Here is a 20,840-nt window from a genome sequence, read left to right as displayed (position 1 = left end):
TGGGAAAATTAGCTTTGTTTCAGCCTTAATAAGAGTGAACTTTGGCTTATAATTATTAATTTACTACATGATTTTAAGAATGAAATTTAGAATAAAGCTCTATTTATATATATGTGTGTGTGTGTGTGTATGTGTGTGTGTGTACAATACAGGTCTGACAATGAAGTTTGCAAACTCATTCTAGAAAAAGCGCTACATACTTCATATGGTGACCATAGTGATATTTGGCAGTGACGTATGTAGCACCTTTTCTAGGATTAGTTTGCAAACTTCATCGTCAAACCTTGTATGATAACAGCTCTGATGGCCATTCCAGAAAAAGAATTTCATAATTGCTTTGAAGGGTGGACTAGGTGCTGGCCTTGGTGCATAGCTTCTCAAGGGAAGTACCTTGAAGGTGACCAAAGTTATACGCAGTGATGAGTTATGTAGCACTTTTTCTAGGATGAGTTCACGAACCTGGTTGTCCAACCTCATATGCATTTTACTGGATTTGAACAAGAGTTTTTTTTTTGTTTTTTGGGTTTTTTTTTTTTTGGTGAGTGTGATAAGCTATCATTGAACTAATTTGAAAATCACTTAACAGTAAAAACCAGTATAGTAGAATTTCCGTAGTTGACCACCTCCCTGTATTGTCCAGTTCCTTAAGTTGACCTAATTTTCATTGACCGAACATGGACCACATGTACTGAGGCCTAGTTCCTTATGTGGACCACTTCCATATGCTGACCATTTTGTCACAGTCCTTTGGGTGGTCAACTTCCAGAGGTTCAATTGTGTTTTCTTGGTCTTTTTGAGACACAGTCTCACCTGTCATTCAGGCTCCAGTTTAGTGGCCTCATCATATCTCACTGTGACCTCAAACTCGTGGTCTCAAGTGATCTTCCTACTTCACCTTCCTGGGCAGCTGGGACTATAGGTGTGTACTACCTCACCCAGCTAGTTGTTTCCATTTTTAGTAGAGATGGGTCTCACTCTTACTCAGACGGGTCTCAAACCCCTGACCTCAGGCGATCCTCCTGCCTTGGAAAGTACTTTCTTATGGTTCAAAAATATCCTTCCTATGTTTTAAAGGTATAAACTGTAGTAAAAGATTGAAGTTACTGGCCACTTATATTCCTTGCACAAATTAAATTCATTTTGTTTTTAGGCCTAGAAAACTTGCATCACCATTAGCTATTTTTCTGAAATCTTGTCATATTCAGTTTGGTTGCCTGTCTGTAAAAGATGGATAATAGTGTGACTATATGGTTTTGAAAATATCCTTTGGCTTATATATAATAGCACTGTGCTTTGGTGGTGTTTGCAAAAGTGATTGATGGATAAGGCCATGCAGTCATACAGTAATAGCAGTGAGAGATGGGAAAGACCTATCAGAGCATCTTGTGCCAGAGTGGGTTTATTTCCTAAGAATAATCATTTACCATAATAGCATGGAGAAGTAAATTCTTTTTTGGAGACAGGATAATGAGGGTATATTATTATATTTTATCTTTCAAAGGTAAGAATACTGTGTATTTTGTTATTAGCTTGAAAAACAGTGATTATATAGTAAGTACTGTTTAGAGAAGCTCTCCCTCCATGTTTCATAAACTTACACCATTCTATTTTTGGTGTTTAATTAAATTTGTGTAAGAAATGTGACTGTTTTGGTTAGAAGCATATGACAGAACCTCCATAGTCGATCATCTTCCTCCACTGACTACCTCCTTAAGTTGACCTAATTTTCATAGACCGGACATGCACCCATGTGTGTATAGGTACTGTAGGCCTAGTTCTTTACATTGACCAGTTTGCTGCAGTCCCTTGTTGGTGAACTTCGTAGAGGTTCTACTTGTATTTGGTTCACAAACTAGATAAAGGTGTTTTTCCTAGATTGATTGTGTTCCCAGATTAGTTATTAACTATTTGGAATTAGGAGTCATGATGGTACAGTTTCCACCCTATATACAAAAGCCTGTGAATTTTAAGCCTTTGGTGGCTTGTTTTCTGAAATGAGAAACTAATGCAGAGTTCTGTCATTAGAGATAGAGCAGTAATTAGGAGAAATTCGAAACAGGGTTGTGATGAACACTGGCAGGTAGACTCTCCCTTCATTCCTTCTTCCTCTTCCTTGCCTAGCTGTGTGAGCTGGACAGTTAGAGTGGAGGAGATTCAGAATGAAAGGAGAACGTATCTTTCAGCATTCGTTTTCCTTCCCCCCTCCCTTTGTGCTGGTACCCATTGATGGGGGGGAATCAAATGTCGATAGCATCCTGATTTGTCCCTTATTAAACAACTGTTAAATTAATAAAGGACAGCTGCAGATCATCTCCAGTGTAACTAGCAGAACAAATACCTAAAGGACTCAGTGTATCTCATTCATCTTTCCAGAGAGCAGATCATTTCTAATGTTACAATGAACGGTGATTTTTATCAGCATTTCCCAGATTTGAGTCGTAGCCCTTTGAAAATTCATAGGGAAACTCTTCATTGTTGTTTGAAGAGGAAAACCAAACCAAACCGAAGACAATAGAGAGGCAGGGTGACTCCTCGGCACAGCCGTTTCTACCTGTCACTGCTGCTGACCTCCCTGGGCCACTTGACTTTTCGCATCATGCCATGAGATAAAATTTTTGTACAGTACTATTTATGTCCATGAATTAGTTAGTTCTAGTTTGTGAACTATGCCTTCTTAAACATGAAAATATTAAACTAGCTGTCTCCTGAAAGCCAGTTGGGCTTTATTAAAATTTGGAGAGCATTTTTGTTGAAACCATAATTGTCATGGACGATACACATGAGAGATCACCCTGTGGCTGGCCTGTCAGACTTTCATGAGCCTTCAGAAATTAAGGGGAATGAGTGAGTTTGTTTTCTTGTAAGCTGTCACATTCTTCTTTTCAAAGTGTCAGCCTGAGTTCTGTGCAGATAAATGTTAGAAACTTTCACCTTCTCCAGTTAATTTTTTTACTCTTACATAATTTAGTGGTATAATTTCTGTTCCTCTATCATTTAATTTTGGGAGGGGTTCTCTAAAAACCGTTAAGAATAGGTGGATCAAAGAGATCTTAATTTGATGTATATTATTTCTTTTAATTTTTGAAATAAGAATCTGTCTCAGACTCTGGAAAACCTAAATATAGCTCCAGTAAATTTAAGGTATATAATAGAAAGCTCGGTCTATATGCAGTTTAATTAACATAAAAAGAAAACACTTTACAGTATTCTTGTTAAGTAGTAGAGATTCTGAAAGGCAGTGGAAAGCAGGAGGATGAGCTTTGTAAAATCAGCTAACCCAGAGAAAAAGTGTCAGTTAATTTACCATGTTTGTATTGATGCTGTCACATATGAACGCTACTGCTCTAGGCATGGTGAATCAACCATAAATCTTGTCTTAAAGGAACTTCTAGTAAGGGCTAGAAGACATATTCATAAATAACTACAACATAAAGCAGAAAGTCTTAAATGTTTTGTGGTTAAAAAGTAACAAATAAATTACAAGAGGGAGAGTTACCTGCTGGGTGGAGAAGAAATTTGGATAGACTTGAGCCAAATTGTTGTTTGAGCAATATATCAAAGGGTTATAAGTTTTAGAGTTAAGGAGGAAATGTATTCCAGGCGTAGAGGAAATTGTACCTGTGGAAGCACAAGTAGGTGCTACAGAAGGCTGAATTGCTGAGTTGCCTAGTAATTGCTGGTTTCCTCTGTTAGGTGCACGAGGGTGTGTGTGTGCGTGTGAGAGAGAGATGTGCAAAATAAGACTAGATAGGCATTTTAGGGCAAGATAGTTTGACCCAAATTCAAGGAATTTGTTCTGTATTGAAAAGGCAGAAAAGCCAGTGAAAACTTTCAAGTGGAGGAGGGACACACCAGAAATTGAAGGTGGCTAGCAGCAGGGCAGCAGCTAAGAGTATTGTAGTAATCTTGGTGAGACTGGATGAGGGGCTGAGTTAGGGCAGCTTGGCAGTGATTAAGAGGAGGTAATGAATATGTGAGGTCCTACTGGGTCAGTCAATAGGACTTGGCAGGTAATTGATGTGGGGGTGATCAAAGGAGGAGGAGGCTGTACTGAATTACTAGCCCATTAGATTATAATACTTTGTATATCAAGCTTTAGAATTCATAGAACACTATTATATCTGAGCCTTCATTACTTTGTAAATTAATTAATTATATTAGAATTCTCCTTTTTATGGATGAGGAAATAAATTAAGGATTTTTCTTAGGTTAATACAAAGAGTAAATGTAGCTCTATCCTATACCTGTAGTCATCCAGTTTCCTGGCCAGTGCTTCTTTCTCTAAAGTACCCATCCATGTGAACCTGGGAAGACAAGCCCTGGCATCTAGTCCCATTGTGTGCCCGTTAAGTTTTTGGATGTGGGCAAATTGCCTTACCATCTTTTGGGCTTTCGTTTCTCTAGATTCTCTTATCCTTTCTATCTTACTAGCATACTTTCAGGGTAAAATACAATGTTTTTATTTTCATCAACTCTTTATTCAGCAAATAATAATAGGCACTAAATACTGTGCTTGGTACTGGGAATATAGGATGTTAAAAACAATCCCTGCTTTTACAGTGTTTCACAGATTAGAGAATGACAGAAAACATGTAAATAAATAATTATAATAAACAGCAGTAAGTGCTGTAATACAAGTATGTGCATTTGGCTATAGAGCCATGGAGGAAGGAGTAATTAGACAAGTCAGGAGAGGCTTCATAGGAAGTTGTGAACTAAGTCTTGAAGCATAATTAGGGGCTTAAAACAAGGTAGAGGGTAAAATAATGTATCATCATCCGTATAGTAGCTATTATTTGTTAAAAAGACTATAATTCTGACTATATCCCTGTAAGACAGATACTCTCATTTTATGAGTGAGAAAATAGGTTCAAAAGGTTGTGATTTAATCCCAGTATGTGATGAAGTCAGCGTGGTACATTTGGAAGGTGCCAAGAGTTCAGTATTACTAGAGTGCAGCACCTGAGTAACAGAATGGATAAACATAAAACTGGAAAATTCTCAGTGCTTTGGTGGCAAAAGTGTACTGTTTATTATAAGTATTAAAAATAAAGATAATAAAACTGAATGTTACTTTCGTGATGAGAGAATATTTTAATCTGTGTGAGAGACAAAGGATTAATATCTAGTAAAATATGCCCAATTAAAAAATTGGTTACTATATAAGTGTAGATATTTTTACTGATCACTTCTCTCAAACATTTAAGGGGAATATAAAACTAAGTTCATGGAAACTCTGAGAAATAAGAGGGGGGAGCACTTTCTAACTTATTTATAAAGCCAGCATACTTCTGATACTAGTATTTGACAAAGACTATAAAATACTGTAAATGGAATCTAGTGATACTTAAAAAGAATAACACATCATTATCAAGTAGTCTTTATTTCAGAAATACAAGATTGGATTCATATTTTAACAGTCTTGTGATTATTTTGATAGATGAAGAAAAAGCACTTAACCCGACTTAATACCCATTCAGAGCAAAGAATTGTTAGTAAATTAGGACTAAAAAGGAGTATCCTCAATCTGATAAAAGAATATCTATGAAAAACCCACAGCTAAAATCGTACTTAATGGTGAAATATCAAGTGCTCTTCCCAAAGATCAGGTGAAAAGCAAGCATATCCATCTACTTGAGAGATTGAGGCGGGAGGGTCACTTGAGTCAGAGTTTGAGATTGCAGTGAGCTTTGATGATACCAGTGCACTCTAGCTGGGGTGACAGAGACCCTGTCTATTTCACACACACAAAGAATGTGAAAATATGTTAAAGGTTTGGAGTTGAGAACTTTCTTACATAGCGCTGGTGGTAATAAAAGTTTAAAGAGCCTTTGTTTTTTTTTGTCAAATATTTTTGTAACTTGTTTCTATTGATTTTTTTGTAAAACTTTCCCAGGACACTTTCAGATTTAAAAATAAATAAAGTTGGCATTACAGGTGCTGGTCAATCTTATACCCTTGTACCTCAGCCTCTGGGGTAAAGGAGAATGTCCAGGTCAATGCAGCAGTATCTCCACCAGGAGCACTTCGTTTCTCCCTGCCCCAGACTAAGTAGTAGTTGAGAATATGACATTTACAAGCTAGAGAGACCCAAATACCTCTCTGTTCTACCCTTAGCTGCTCTTTCTCGGCCCCCAAGTGCTAGGTAGAAGTTGAGTCAGTTGCTGTCCCAAGCCAGCTTCATCTTCTGGTTGTGGGCTTTGGAGGAACGGGAGAATTGGCTCTTGGCCACTGTGAGGGGTACAGCTTTGCCACTCAGATATACCTTGTTGTGACATTCAGGGAGCCAAGGTCCAGAGATGCAAGGCTGAGGTCCCTGGTTTTCTCCCACGTAGGCCATCACATAACCTGTCGTAAAGGCATCAAAACCAGCCCCATGCAATCCATCCCCAGGCACTGGGTTAGGACTGGATTGACTCCCTGGGGCTTCGAGGTAGCCATGTCAGCTTCTTCAGAGTTTGCTGTCTTAAGCCCCAGCTCCATGTCATTTTTGTGACCTTACTCAGAGCAAGGCAGGTTCCTAGTTTCATCTTCAACCACCTTCTGCTCTGTTTCCTCAGCCTTGAGGCTATCCTCACAGACCTGCTTCGTAGGAGGACCATCCTTTGCTTCCTCAGATGTCTGTGTCCCACACAGGCTCAATAAAGCCCTCCTCCGTTTTTCCCTATGCCATCACTGTTGCCTCTTATCCTGCAGCACACCCTCCTCTGTGTCAGTGATCAGGTCAATATCATGGGACTGAGGATACCGTGGTCCCAGAGGGCACCAGCCAAAGGCCGAGAAGTTGTCACAGACACTGGTGGACTGAGGGCAGTGGGTTGCAGGGGCGTGCAGCTGCGGTAGTCAGTATGGGCCCTCATGCTAGAAGCATAGCTGCAGAACTCCAGGGTAAGGTATGAACTGCCAGCTGCCCACTGCTTCCCATTTTCCTGTTCACTGCAATAGCGAAAGAGGTATTGGTCCACTAGCATATAAGCTCCATGAGAAAAGGGTTATTTTTTGTCTGTTTTGTTCACTGCTGAATCCTCAGGACCTAAAACAGTGCCATTTTCGGAACATGTATTCTAAGTAGGAGGCTACGAAGTGAGCATGAAACTCAGCAGTATGTTTAGTGTCATAAATGCCTTCTGGGAACATCTCAGACAGGTTAGTGGTAAGGTTCCTGGATTATCTGTGAGGTGTGCATAGAAGTTCTAGTACAGGAACACCAAGTCTATAAGGCCCTTGTGTAGCACTAGGGGCCGCCAGGCCTGGATCAGCTCCAGGAACAGTGTCCGTACTGACAGGCTCTGGTTCTCATCACCCTTGTCATTGCCCTTATGGTAAGGGATCCCCTGGGCATCCTGCTGGCTGAAGTTGAAGCCATGCTGTACCAGGAACTGTACAGACTTTGATTCTGTGACATACTCTTCCATGCACAACAGGATGAGATTGAAGACTTGCCAGGTAGGAATGCTCTCCCTTGTCTAGCTGCTGCTTGAAGCAGGCAAGGCCCAGGGAGAGGATAGAACAGGTCCTGGCAGCATGACACACAGCCTTGTACTGTGCTTCAATGCACTGGTTCAGCAAACTCTTCCTGTCCCCAAGCCCACTCAGCTCCATGTCCATAGCCACAAAGTTAGCTATCTTTATGGCCAGCAGGAGGGATGGCCACATCTCCTTGAAATTGTTGCTTTGCACATCCACCACGGGAACCTGGACTGCTAGGTCCTCCCCAGATTTTGTGCTTTTGCTGACACCATTTTTGGAAATCTCTGGATCTGAAGCTGCGCCATCTTCTTTGTCGGCTGCCATGACACCACTTAAAGAGCCTTTCTGAAAGGCAGTGTGACAGCATACCTTAACAGCCTTAAAAAAACAAAAACAAAAACAAATCACCCATGCTTTTTGATACAGCATTTTCACTTATAGAGATAGTCAACTGATACATAAAGATGTACATAATGAAAGTCATTGCAGTGGTAATTATAATAATGGAAAATTGACCATGTCCTGTAAGCTCATTATAAAAGAATTAAATAGAATTCTGGTGTGAAGCCATCCAGACCAGGGCATTTTTTTGTTGGGAGGTATTTTATTATTTCTTTGATCTCAGTACTTGAAATTGGTCCATTTAGGAGATCTGTTTTATCTGGGCTAAGTCTAGGGAGAGGGTATGATTCCAAATATTGATCCATTTCCTTCACATTGTCAAATTTCTAGGCATAAAGTTTTTGGTAGTATTCAGAGATGATCTCTTGTATCTCTGTGGTATCAGTTGTTATTTCCCCTTTATCATTTCTGATTGAGATTACTAGATATTTTACTTTTTTATTTCTAGTTAGTCTGGCCAAAGGTATATCTGTTTTATTTATTTTTTCAAAAAAAAAAACCTTGTTTCATTAACCACAAGACTCCTGGAAGTCATCAAAAAATACAGTGATGTCTCAGGATATAAAATCAACGTCCACAAGTCAGTTGCTTTTGTATACGCCAACAACAGCCAAGATGAGAGGTTAATTAAGGAAATAACTCCCTTCATCATAGCCCCAAAGAAAATGAAATACTTAGGAATACCTAATAAAAGAGGTGAAGGACCTCTCTATAAAGAAAATTATGAAACCCTAAGAAAGGAAATAGCAGAGGACTTTAACAAATGGAAGAATATACCATGCTTATGGCTGGGAAGAATCAACATTATTAAAATGTCTATACTTCCCAGAGCAATCTACCAATTCAATGCCATCCCTATTAAAATATCAACATCCTATTTACAAGACTTGGAAAAAATGATTCTGCATTTTGTATGGAACCAGATAAAACCCTGTATAGCTAACTAAGGCAGTACTTAGTAATGAAAACGAAGCTGGGGGTATCACCATACCAGATTTTAGGCTGTACTACAAGGCCATAGTGGTCAAGACTGCATGGTGCTGGCACAAAAATAGAGACACAGACATTTGGAATCGAATAGAAAACCAGGAAATGAAACCAACAACTTACAACCACCTAATCTTCGATAAACCAAACAAGAACGTCCACTGGGGGAAAGATTCCATATTCAGTAAATGGTGCTGGGAGAATTGGATATCCACACATAAAAGACTGAAACTGGACCTGCACCTTTCTCCACTCACAAAAGTAGATTCAACATGGATAAAGGACTTAAATTTAAGGCATGAAATAATAAACATCCTTAAAGAAAGAATAGGAAAAACACTGGAAGATATCAACCTGGGGAAAGACTCGGATATAATAAACAAATGGGATTTAATTAAACTGAAAAGCTCTGTACAGCCAAGGAGATGACAACCAAAGCAAATAGACAACCTACCCAATGGGAAAGGATATTTGCATATTTTGTATCAGACAAAAGCTTAATAACTAGGATCTATAGATAACTTAATCTACAAGAAAAAAACCAACAATCCCATATGTCGATGGGGAAGAGAGATAAACAGAACCTTCTCTAAAGAAGACAGACGGATGGCTAGCAAACATGTGAAAAAAATGCTCATCACCCCTAATTATTAGAGAAATGCAAATTAAAACCACCCTGAGATATCATCTAACCCCAGCAAGAGTGGCCCATATCACAAAATCTCAAAGCTGCAGATGCTGGCGCAGATGTGGAGTGAAGGGAACACTTTTACACTGCTGGTGGGACTGCAAACTAATACAACCTTTTTGGAAGGAAGTATGAAGAAACCTCAAAGAACTCAACCTAGACCTCCCGTTTGATCCTGCAGTCCCATTACTGGGCATCTACCCAGAATGAAACAGAACCTTTTATTATAAAGACACTTGTACTAGACTGTTTAACGCAGCTCAATTTACAATCGCTAAAATGTGGAAACAGCGTAAATGCCCCTCAACCCAGGAATGGATTGGCAAGCTGTGATATATGTGTACCATGGAATACTATTCAGCCATTAAAAAAATGGAGATTTTGCAGCGTTTGTATTAACCTGGATGGAGGTGGAACACATTATCCTTAGTGAAGCATCACAGGAATGGAGAAGTCTGAATCCTATGTATTCAACTTTGATATGAGGACGGTTAATGACACGGTGGGGCAAAGGGGAGAGCAGACAGAGAAGGAAGGAGGGGGTGAGGGAAAGGAAAAGAAAAAAAAGAAAAGAGTGACTAATTCTCATATAAATTGGATTTAATTTTGACCAAAGTACATACTTAAATATTAATTTTTAATTCAACTTGTCAATATGTTGTTTAGGATATTACATCCTCATTTATAAGTGAAATATGTTTGTAATTTCTCTTTATAATATATATTTTTTCAATTTTAATATCAGGTGTATCTAGATGAAGTAGAATAGTTTTGAAGTATTTCTTCTTTTTCTGTTGTCTATAAAATTTGACATGATCTGTTTTTTGAAATTATCTTTTATTTTTATTTATAAATAGTAGTTGTCTATTTTTTGAGACTTTGGAGGAAAAAAATAAGAAGTTAACTGATGACTCCATACTGAACCTCAGTCAAAGCATTCTATAATAGACATACTCTTATTACAATGTGAATGTTACCTTTTTTGCATTATTATTATATTATTGCTCAATATTTTGTTGCAGCGATCATCTGATTTCTTTTCTCAATGTATTTATCTTCATTCATTCTTTTTTTTTTTTTTTTTTGAGAGAGTCTCACTTTGTTGCCCTTGGTAGAGTTCTGTGGCGTCACAGCTCTACAGGCGCCCGCCACAACACCCGGCTGGTTTTTGTTGCAGTTTGGCCGGGGCTGGGCTCAAACTCGCCACCTGTGGTATATGGGGCTGGCGCCCTACTCACTGAGCCACAGGCGCCGTCCTCTTTGTTCAATGTTTACGAGGTTTTTGTTTCTAGTCCTTATCTTAAACATTGTTATTGTTATTAAATTTTAAGCCTTTTTAATTTTGTGAAGGCAAAAAATAGAAACCAAATAAACACATGTATATGTAAAAAAAAAAAAAAAGAACTAAATAAACTGTAGTATGTCCAGATACCCAATTATTAAAAATGGTGATGCAGGGTTATATTTACTTATGTGGGAAAATATCCACTCTGTTAAGTGAAAACAAAATACAAACTTTTTTGTGTGTGTGTGCAGGGGTAGGGTATTTCTTGGATTCAGTAAGAGAAAATACAGACCTTAATAGATAGTAGCATGGAAGACTATATTCTAAAATGTTGATGGTGGATATGTTGGCAGTGAGCTTATGGTCTGTATTTCTTTTCTTTGTTTATGTTAATTTCCACAGTGAAATGCAAGACTTTTAACAAAATTTCGCTTTTCGTGATGTTTATAAGGACTAAATAGTAAAATGAAAAAAATTTTTTTTGTATTAGGTTAAAAATATATTAAATTGTTTAAGCAATGTAATTTCAACTTCTAAATGCACTTGTATAAGATATCACTCTCTCTCTTGTTCTCTCTTTCCCCTTTTCTTTTCTCTCTTTCATCTCTTTCTTTCCTCTCTCTCTCACTTTTTCTCTTTCTCTCTTCTACACATTCGGGGAAATGACTCTAGTAACAAATAAGCAAACTATACAAGCGATCCCTGAAAGTATAATCTTGAACTGTATACTTTAAATGGGTGAATTGTGGGGTGTGTGAATTATGTCTAAATAAAGATGTTATTTTTGTTTAAAAAAGTTAAAACATAAACACTTAGGTGTAAGTAGTGGTTATGTTAATATTTGGATCATAGAATTTTGACTTTTTTTCCTTTTTATTTAGATTTAGGAGTAATATACTTTTCTTTAGAGACAGAGTCTCATGTTGTCACCCTCGGTAGAGTGCTGTTGCATCACAGCTCACAGCAACCTCCAGCCCTTGGGCTTAGGTGATTCTCTTGTCTCAGCCTCCTGAGTAGCTGGGACTACAGGCACCCGCCACAATGCCCGGCTATTTTTTTGTTGAGGTTTGGCTGGGGTCAGGTTCGAACCCACCACCCTTTGTATATGGGGCCAGGGCCCTACTCACTCAACTACAGGTGCCACCCCGAGTGATATACTTATAAAATGAAAGATTGTCTAATAAAATTTGATGTCCTAGACCTTTTATATAAATTTTATTTTATATTTTTTATGAATGAAGATTATTAGTAACTTTTCAAAATGTTAATTGGATCTAAATAGGTTTAGACCAATGGAAAAAATGGAGTGACTTGTATTTCTTATATTTCGTGATTAGTGATTGATTACTTTTTAAAAGTTGTGTGCTATGAACTATTGAAAGAAGATCTGTGGAAATTTTCTTCTTTATTGAAACAACATTGGTTTTCTGCTTTTACCAGCTACAAATTTCACTTATTTAAAGTTCAGTAGTTAGTATTTACTTAGTATTTTTTGTGTATCAGACATTATACTTAGTCAATGTATGACTATGTCTTTAATAAATACTAGAGCATAGTTAATAGATTTAGTTATTGTGTTAGATGAACTAAGAAAATATCTCTTTTCTACTTGTATACTTGTAGATATTTAAGTCATTTATATTGTTTTGACTTTTGGCGAATTCAGTTTCTCTATTTTAGTAGTTTTTCCATGTTTTTGTATGCTGAAGGAAGATAGAAAGGTAGCCTCTCTCTCCACAGTCACCATGACGAGGTTGCAGTTATAATTATTCTTCAAGGTTAAGGCCGACGTATGAGGGGTCACAGAGCTTTTTAAGGCTTTCTGCCATGGGATTTGTGAGGTCAGTGACCATGTCTGTTGTTGTTTACTGTTTTCTCATCTTTTGGCACAAGTGCTTAGCACAAAAATGATACTCAGTTATTTGTTTACCAGTCAGTTAGATGAATCTGATCTATAAGAGAGGAATGAGCAAAATAGCATTATAATTTTGAAATTAATTGTATCAATTCCGAATGAAACACATACATAATTTGTGGCCCTAGAATAAAAAGTTGGTCACACATGCTCAGAGAAACACTTGCTACATGTTACTGTCTGCAGATTATCCAGTAGAGGGCAGGGCTTTACTTGTGGGAGAATTTAATACTGGTTTCCTTTAATCATTGTCATCATCATCATAAATAATAACTTTATTTTTCTTTAATTGTTATATAATATTTGATAAACAGCTCTTGGCCTTTCTTAAAATTAAGAAATAATCTACATTTTTACAAAACTTTCTCCTGCTTTCATCTCAGTTTGCATTGTACAGATTAATAAATACTTTAGTAAAAGGTAAGATTTGCATAAAGATAGGAATATGTGAGAAGGCGTAAGATCATGTTGGTTTTTCAGACTATGCATCCATCTCAAATAGCAGTTATGTTCTTAAATAAAATTTTTTAGGTTCTCATTTGTGTTTCCAAACCAGTGTTAGGCACAGGTCTGCAGTGTTGACAGTTATGAAGAAGTGCAGTACAATAATGCTTCATCAGATAAATAAGTGATATTATGAAACTTATCTGCCAAGAATAGTGGCAGCCACTCATGTTTCAGTTTAAAAGGCAAGGACAGGTACTCAAAGGAGAACTGTCAGCATATAAAGACTTTAAGGTTAAAAATCTTTAGGTTGAAAATGTTTGAATAAGCACTTCTTATCCTTCCCATTAAATATAACTAAAAAACGCTGGACACTGTATGTAAAACAAACAGAGAACTCTGAAAGATGGAGAGGAAAAAGCTGGACTGTGGGACCCTAGGAAAGTCATAACACTAGAGTGATATCAGCAGAGGCCTAATGGGGAGCCTGAACTTTCATGCCAACTTAGTAGTATCAAGGAAAGTTTCCCTTTTCCACCATGGGCACCAAAGGCTGAGGGGGAACCTGAATTTTTACCCTCAGCTGGCAGTGATGAGGTAGCTATTTATCCTTCCCCTGCTGTTCAGTGCCACAGAAGACCTGATACAACAGAAGATCTAAATAAGATCCAAAGTCTTAAAATATTCAGAATAACCAGATTTCAGTCAAAAATCACTCTTTACCAAGAACCAAAAAAATCTCAGCTGAAATGAATAAAAGCATATCAATAGTCACCAATCTTGAGATAAGATGTTTGAATGATCTGACAAGGATTTTAAAGCAGCTATCACAAAAAAGCATCAATGAACAATCACCAGTATACTTGAAACAAATGAAAAAATAGAGAGCACCAGCAAAGAATTGAAGCTACAAATAAGAACTAAATGGAAAATTTAGACCTGAAAAATATAAGAACTCAATTATTTTAAAAAAATTCATTGAATTGTTCCTGCTGTTGTCCTCCCTACCCCAGCTGGCGTAGGACTGAGTGTGCTCACACCTGGCCCCACTGCATCCCCAGCTGGACGCAGCAGCAGAGAGGTGCCAGGTGGGCCTTATCCTGAGTGCTGCCAGTGCCACGAGCACCCTTCATCTGTGCCATGCTTCCTTCAGGAGAAAGTTAAGCTTGTCTGCTGGATACCTGCAGCTGGAGCACAAAAGGACAGATTTCACCTCTTTTGGGAGTAGGAAGCTCTACTTTGACACCCACGCTTTAGTGTGTCTACTTGAAGAAAATGGATTTACTACTCAGCAAGCAGAAATCATTCTGTCTACATTGTTCAAGATCATAGAGGCCAACAAGGGTAGGGTCTACACAGACATTGTCACCAAGATGCAGCAGGAGATCAGTCTCCAGCAAATAATGTCTCAGATTGGTAGTATGAAAAAATATATAATTATTTGGGAGAAGAGTAAATTTTTAGATTTCAGAGCAGAAAATGAGAAAATAAAAGTCAACCTACTTCAGTTAAAATGACAGATAATGGATGAAGTGATCAAAATCGGAACAGATACCAAGTTAGAATTAAATCTAGAAAAGAGCAAAGTAAAAGAATTGTATTCATTGAATGGAAGGAAGCTGCTGGAATTAAGAACAGAAATAGTGGCATTGCTTGCCCAGCAAGATTGGGCCCTCAGACAGGAAGATAGAAATTGAGGTTGCTGGCCTTAAAACCATGCTCACATTGCACAAGCTGTATAATATTAAATATTTAGCAAGATCTATATTTGCGTGCCTAACAGTAGCTCTGGGGTTTTATTGCCTTTGGATATAATAAAATATCTATTTAAAGAGAAAAATAATTCATTGGATCAGTTTTATGGAGAATGAGAATAACAGAGGAAAGAATTAGTGAACTTGAAAAAGATTAAGGGAAATTACATAATCTGAACAACATGAGAAAATAGAGTAAAGGCAAACAAACTAAAAAACCCAGAGTTTATAGCCCATTGGACTATAATAAAGATCTACTGTTTGTGTCATTGGATTGCCGGAAATAGAGGAGGAAGAGGGTGGACCTGGAAAAAAAAAATCAAGTAATGGCTGAAAACCTGCTGAAAAATTCAGCAAAAGATATAACTGCAGATTCAAGAAGCTGAGTAAACTTCATATAGGATAAACCCAAAGAAGTTTATGCCAAGATATGTATATTACAGTCATTGCTTCTTAAAACCAAAGGCAAAGAAAAAAACACATTGCCTTAAGTGGAAAAAAAAGAGAAACAACACATTGCCTGAAAGGGAAAAACAATTCAAATGACAGTAGATTTCTCATCAGAAAACACTGAGGCCGGAAAGAAGTGGCACAGAGCTTTTGGACTGAAAGAAAAGAACTGTGAGCCCAGAATTTGAGATCCAGTGAAAATATTCATTAGGAAGGAAGGAGAATCCAAGGTGTTCTTGAGACAAAGGAAGAGTAAGAGAATTTGTCATCAGCAGACCTACCCTAGAGAAATGTCTAAAAAACTTTCTTCATGTAGAAAGGAATTGATAAAAATAGGAATCTTGGAACATCAGGAAGGAAGAACATAGATAGTAAAAATATATTAAATACTGCATACATGTATAATAGACTTTTCCCCCCCTGTTCTTGAATGTTTTAAATTGTTTGACATTTTCTTTTTCACTGTTTTTAAAAATCAGAAAACACTGACTGAAGTAGTCCTTGATATATGTCGAGGAAATATTGAAGACAATTTATAAATGGGGAGAGTAAAAGAACTTAAGGAAGGCAAGTTTCTGCACTTTCCTGTAACTAGTAAAATCTTGACACCAGTAAATGGTGATAAGTTAATATATAAAGTAATGCCTAGAACAGCCACTTTACAAAAATCTATTCAAAGAGATGCAATGAAAAACACTTTAGATAAACAAAATTCTAAACTATGTTCAAGTTACGCACCAGGAGGAAGGGGAAAGGAAACAGATGAAAGAAATACTATTTTCTTTTGGGGTGTCCTTTCACTCTTGACTTTTCATGTATCTGGAGATCTTTCCCTGTTTCCTTCTCATTTGAAGTAGCTTTTGATTTTTATTTTTGGATTTTCTTTGTTTAGATAATGGCATGCCCAGTTTCATTTCATCTTTGTTTTTTTGTTTGTTTGTTTGTTTTTAGCCAGCAACTTTTTTTTAATGTTACATATACTATTCTCAAGGCACATCTGATGATATATTTTATAACACAGTAGGTGTCAAAGTATGTTTACATTTCATCTTTGAGACAGTGGTGATGCTTGTGGGTGAGACTCAACCACACCCTGTATGATTGAATTAGTAAATTCTGCAAACGGCATGTAAATTCATCTCCCTGTCAGTAGGTGGCGTGTGATGGATGAAATAAGCTGCAGTGTTCTTGGTCCTGTAAGCAGCTCTAATCTCTTAAGTATTTGATTGCCCCAGGTGGTAGGTGGGGCCCTGGAACTTAGGGTAAGACTTAATTCCCTTCCTAAGCAGTGGCAGGTGGGAGGGTCAGCTGGTTGGGGCTAGGCTGAGTGAGCTTGCCCTAAGGCTCCACTAAAGCTGGCAAGGTATCTGTTTCAGCAGGGACAGAAGTTTGCTTTTAGCTTCTGGACAAGGCCTCCAGGGAGTGGCTGCAATGGCCTCAACCAGAAAGTCAACTTGTGGAGGTGTGGCAGTCTGCAATTCACTCTGGAAGTATGAAGCAGGCCTGTGGGGGTTGGGGTGAGTGTGCCCTGCCAGCTCTCTGCAGCTAGGACCCACACTGCACATTCCCCTCCCACCTTATCTGTTCAGGAGGCAGCCTGGCCTACTGAGACTAATTCACAAATCTCCCCTCTTTGTCCCATAGTAATGTGGTTGAGACTTGGGGGGTGCAGGATCTGGCCTGCAGGCCTGTCCCTAGATCCAGAAGATCAATCTCTGACCTGCCAGGGAGAAGAGTGCTGGGGGTGCCTAAGCAATTTCCATGTCCCTCTGGCTCAGAGTGCCCCCTACTCTGGGGGATTCGCCAGGCAGGCAGCACCTGGAAGGGCCGGTGGACAGGGAACCCACAGACCTGAGCACCCCTCAGTCTGCTGCAGGATCCCTAGAGGACAGGTCTGAGCCCTGCTTTGGTGGAAGCTCTAGTGTAGTGGATGCACCAACTGGGGAAAAGCAGCTCTTAGGAACCTTGGCCCAATTGTCTCTCAGCAGCCCCTGGCTGCACAGGGGAAGGGAAGTAAAGGGTGAACGGAAGAGAGCTAGCAGTCTGGTTGTCTGTGTCCCTCTCTCCAGAAGGCAGGGATTCAATTACTTATCAGTATATAGAAAATTAGGCAAGTGAACAAAGACAGTTATAAATTCTGGGGTTCCCGTACTTTGGGCTGGGGTTGAGAAATGTTGGTGTAGGAATGAGTGAGAGGAAAACTTCTGGGGTGAAACCCTCTGGGGAAGAAAAAGGTGCACGGAGAAGCAGTATGGTCCCTGCTGTCTTGAGTCAGGTCAGCAGTGAGGGGAAGTGATACCAAGGGAGCTGGCAGCCTGGTGCTTTGTCCTTAAGAAGTTCTGTGTTCATTGTCAGCAACAGTGAGAGGAGAAGCGCTCTCTCCAGTGCGGAGCTCACTGACTTCCAGAGATGTGGGGGAGGTTGAAATCGCCTCATCTACCCTTCTCAGTGGACGCCAAGCCTCTGAGAGGGCTCATCTGTGCCTGTTGTCTTGCTCCTTTGTATTCTCAGATGAAAGAAATAAGAAATGAAATAAACATTTAAACATAAATGGCCTAAATTCACCTATTAAAAGGTAGATTTACAGAATAGATTAAGAAATGACATACTGTGTTATTTATGAGAAGTTATTTCAGACAATACAGACAGGTTGAGAATAAAATATAGGTTTATTTGTAATAGCCACAAACTGCAAACAATCAAAGTTTGTCCCAATAAGTGAGTGGCTAAACATGGAACACTACTCAGTAATGAGAAAGAATGAATTACTAATACTTGGAAAACCTGAATGGATCTTAAGGGCATTATGCTATGTGAAAAAAGTCCATTTGAAAGGAAATGTATTGTATGATTCTATTTATGTGACAACACAAAATTATAGAGATGGAAAACAGATAAGTGGTTGCTAGGGACTCGGGATAGAGGAAGGAAGTTAAGTGTGGCTCTAAACGAGTAGCGCAAGATCTTTGTTTTAATGGAACAGTTCTGTAACTTGATTTTCGTGGTGGTTACACTAACTTGCATGTGATAAAATGTCATAGAATGATGCGTATTGTATCAGTATTGATTTCCTGATTTTGAAAGTATGCCATGGTTATGTAAAATGTAACTGTTTAGGCAAACTGGATGAAGATACACTGGATCTCTCCAAACTATTTTTTATTTATTTATTTTTTTGAGACAAAGTTTTACTTTGTTGCCTTAGGTAGAGTGCTGTGCAGCCTCAAACTCCTAGGCTCAAGGGATTCTCTGGTATCAGCCTCCCAAGTAGCTGGGACTACAGGTGCCCACCACAACGCCTAGTTATTTTTAGAGATGGGGTCTCGCTCTTGCTCAGGCTGGTCTCATATGCCTGAGCTCAAGCAATCCACCCATCTCAGCCTCCCAAAGGGCTAGGATTACAGGAGTGAGCTACCACACACCTGGCCTTCTCCATACTATTTTTGCAACATGTTGTAACTATAATTATTTCAAAATAAAAAATTTTAAAAAGCAAAAAAAAATTATAAGCAGAAAAAAAATCGAATATTTTAAACAAATTAGTAAATTTTACACATTTTCAGGCATAGGAAAGCAAGTATCTTTAGTGTGTACCTCCAAAATAGTAGAATGTCTTCTAGGAATTTATGATTTTTTTAAATTTAGTTTTCTTTTTCTTTTTAGTGTTCATTTTTAACAGAGTTAAAGAGGCTTAGCATGAAGAAGCAGCCTACTTTAGAAGATTAGGATTTAGTTGATCTCACTTCCCCCACTACCACTCGTATAACCCTTATTTCTGTGTCCTCATTTCTTTTTTTTTTTTTTTTTTTTGAGACAGAGCCTCAAGCTGTCGCCCTGGGTAGAGTACCATGGCATCTCAGCTCACAGCTACCTCCAACTCCTGGGCTCAAGTGAGTCTCCTGCCTCAGCCTCCCAAGTAGCTGGGACCACAGGTGCCCGCCACAACGCCTGGCTATTTTTTTTGGTTGCAGCCGTCATTGTTGTTTGGCAGGTCCAGGCTGGATTCGAACCGGCCACCTTAGGTATATGTGGCTGGCGCCTTAGCTGGTTGAGCTACAGGCGCTGAGCCAGTGTGTCCTCATTTCTCATCCTTGGGTAGTTTAAACACTATTCATGTCTGGGCTATCCTTGCTTTTCCTCTTGTACAACTTCTTGTACAAGAAAAATAACTTTTTGTTTTCCCTTGTTCACTTGCTTAATTTTTTATATACTGATAACTAATTGAATCCCAAACTCCCTGAATTGCAACTATCTTTCTGTTCATTCTGAGTATCAGTTTACCATCTTAATTTAAAGAGAGAAGTAAATAATAAGTTGGGCTTTAGAGCTTTGGTGTAAAGAAAATCCTTAGTGTTAGAATTTATCTGCAAAATCAGAATGAATATAAATTACCTTTGTTACTTTTTTGGTTTACACATGTACCTTGTCCGGCGGCAGATAAGCAAATGGTTTTACCTTTATCTCAGCTTAGCAAAGAAAATGTAGAGGTATTTAGGAAGAGTCTGTTTCCTCATTAGTTCTTAACATTGATCATGTAGGCAACTGGAGAGTGCTATGGAGTGGAGACCAGAACACTTGCGTTCTAAGTGTTCTTCTTAGTTAATAGTTGCTAATTGGCCTTCTCAACGTAGGTTGAGCTAACCTCTTAGCCTCAGCTTTATTTTCTGTGTAATAATGACAAGATTAACTGGATTATAACTGAGACCTCTTCTAGTTAAAATATAATTTCAAGTAGAAAAATTAGGCGGCGCCTATGGCTCAGTGAGTAAGGCGCCGGCCCCATGTACGGAGGGTGGCGCGTTCAAACCCGGCCCCCCACTGAACTGCAACCAAAAATTAGTCGGACATTGTGGCGGGTGCCTGTAGTCCCAGCTACTCGGGAGGCTGAGGCCAGAGAATCGCTTAAGCCCAGGAATTGGATGTTGCTGTGAGCAGTGTGATGCCATGGCACTCTACCAAGGGTGATAAAGTGAGACTCTGTCTCTACCAAAAAAAAAAAAAAAATTATTTACTTCAATTCTGACTGTGTAGATAATATCTCTAAATTGAGTACTGTCATTTTCGGTACTTTTAAAAAAATATCCTGATGTAGCTCCGTGCCTGTAGCTCAAGCCGCTTGGGCACTAGCCACATATATGGGGGCCGGTGGGTTCAAACCAGGCCCAGGCCTGCCAAACAACAGTGACAACTACAGGGCCGCACCTGTAGCTCAGTGAGTAGGGGGCCAGCCCCATATACCAAGGGTGGCAAGTTCAAACCTGACCCTGGCCAAACTGCAACAAAAAAAATAGCTGGGCATCGTGGCGGGCATCTGTAGTCTCAGCTACTTGGGAGGCTGAGGCAAGAGAATCACTTAAGCCCAGGAGTTGGAGGTTGCTGTGAGCTGTAATACCAGGGCGACAAAGTTTAGAGACTGTCTCTTAAAAAACAAACAAAGAAAAAAAA

General features: G+C 38.8%; 1 protein-coding gene and 2 pseudogenes across 1 annotated transcript in view; 2 read left to right on the top strand and 1 right to left on the bottom strand.

Annotated features, from left to right (window-relative positions):
• The window catches only part of PARG (poly(ADP-ribose) glycohydrolase), a 139,440-nt gene that overhangs the window by 38,337 nt on the left and 80,263 nt on the right, over nt 1–20,840 (top strand). The gene's annotated exons all lie outside the window — the stretch shown is intronic.
• On the bottom strand, nt 6,075–7,794 carry LOC100946903 (annotated as a pseudogene).
• Nucleotides 7,988–15,014, top strand: LOC105888181 (annotated as a pseudogene).

This window comes from Otolemur garnettii, unplaced genomic scaffold (genome assembly GCF_000181295.1).
Source record: "Otolemur garnettii isolate 467f Iridium unplaced genomic scaffold, OtoGar3 scaffold00217, whole genome shotgun sequence".
Taxonomy (NCBI): Eukaryota; Metazoa; Chordata; class Mammalia; order Primates; family Galagidae; genus Otolemur; species Otolemur garnettii.
Note: the sequence above shows the minus strand (reverse complement) of the source record. Positions and strands in the feature narration are given on the sequence as shown.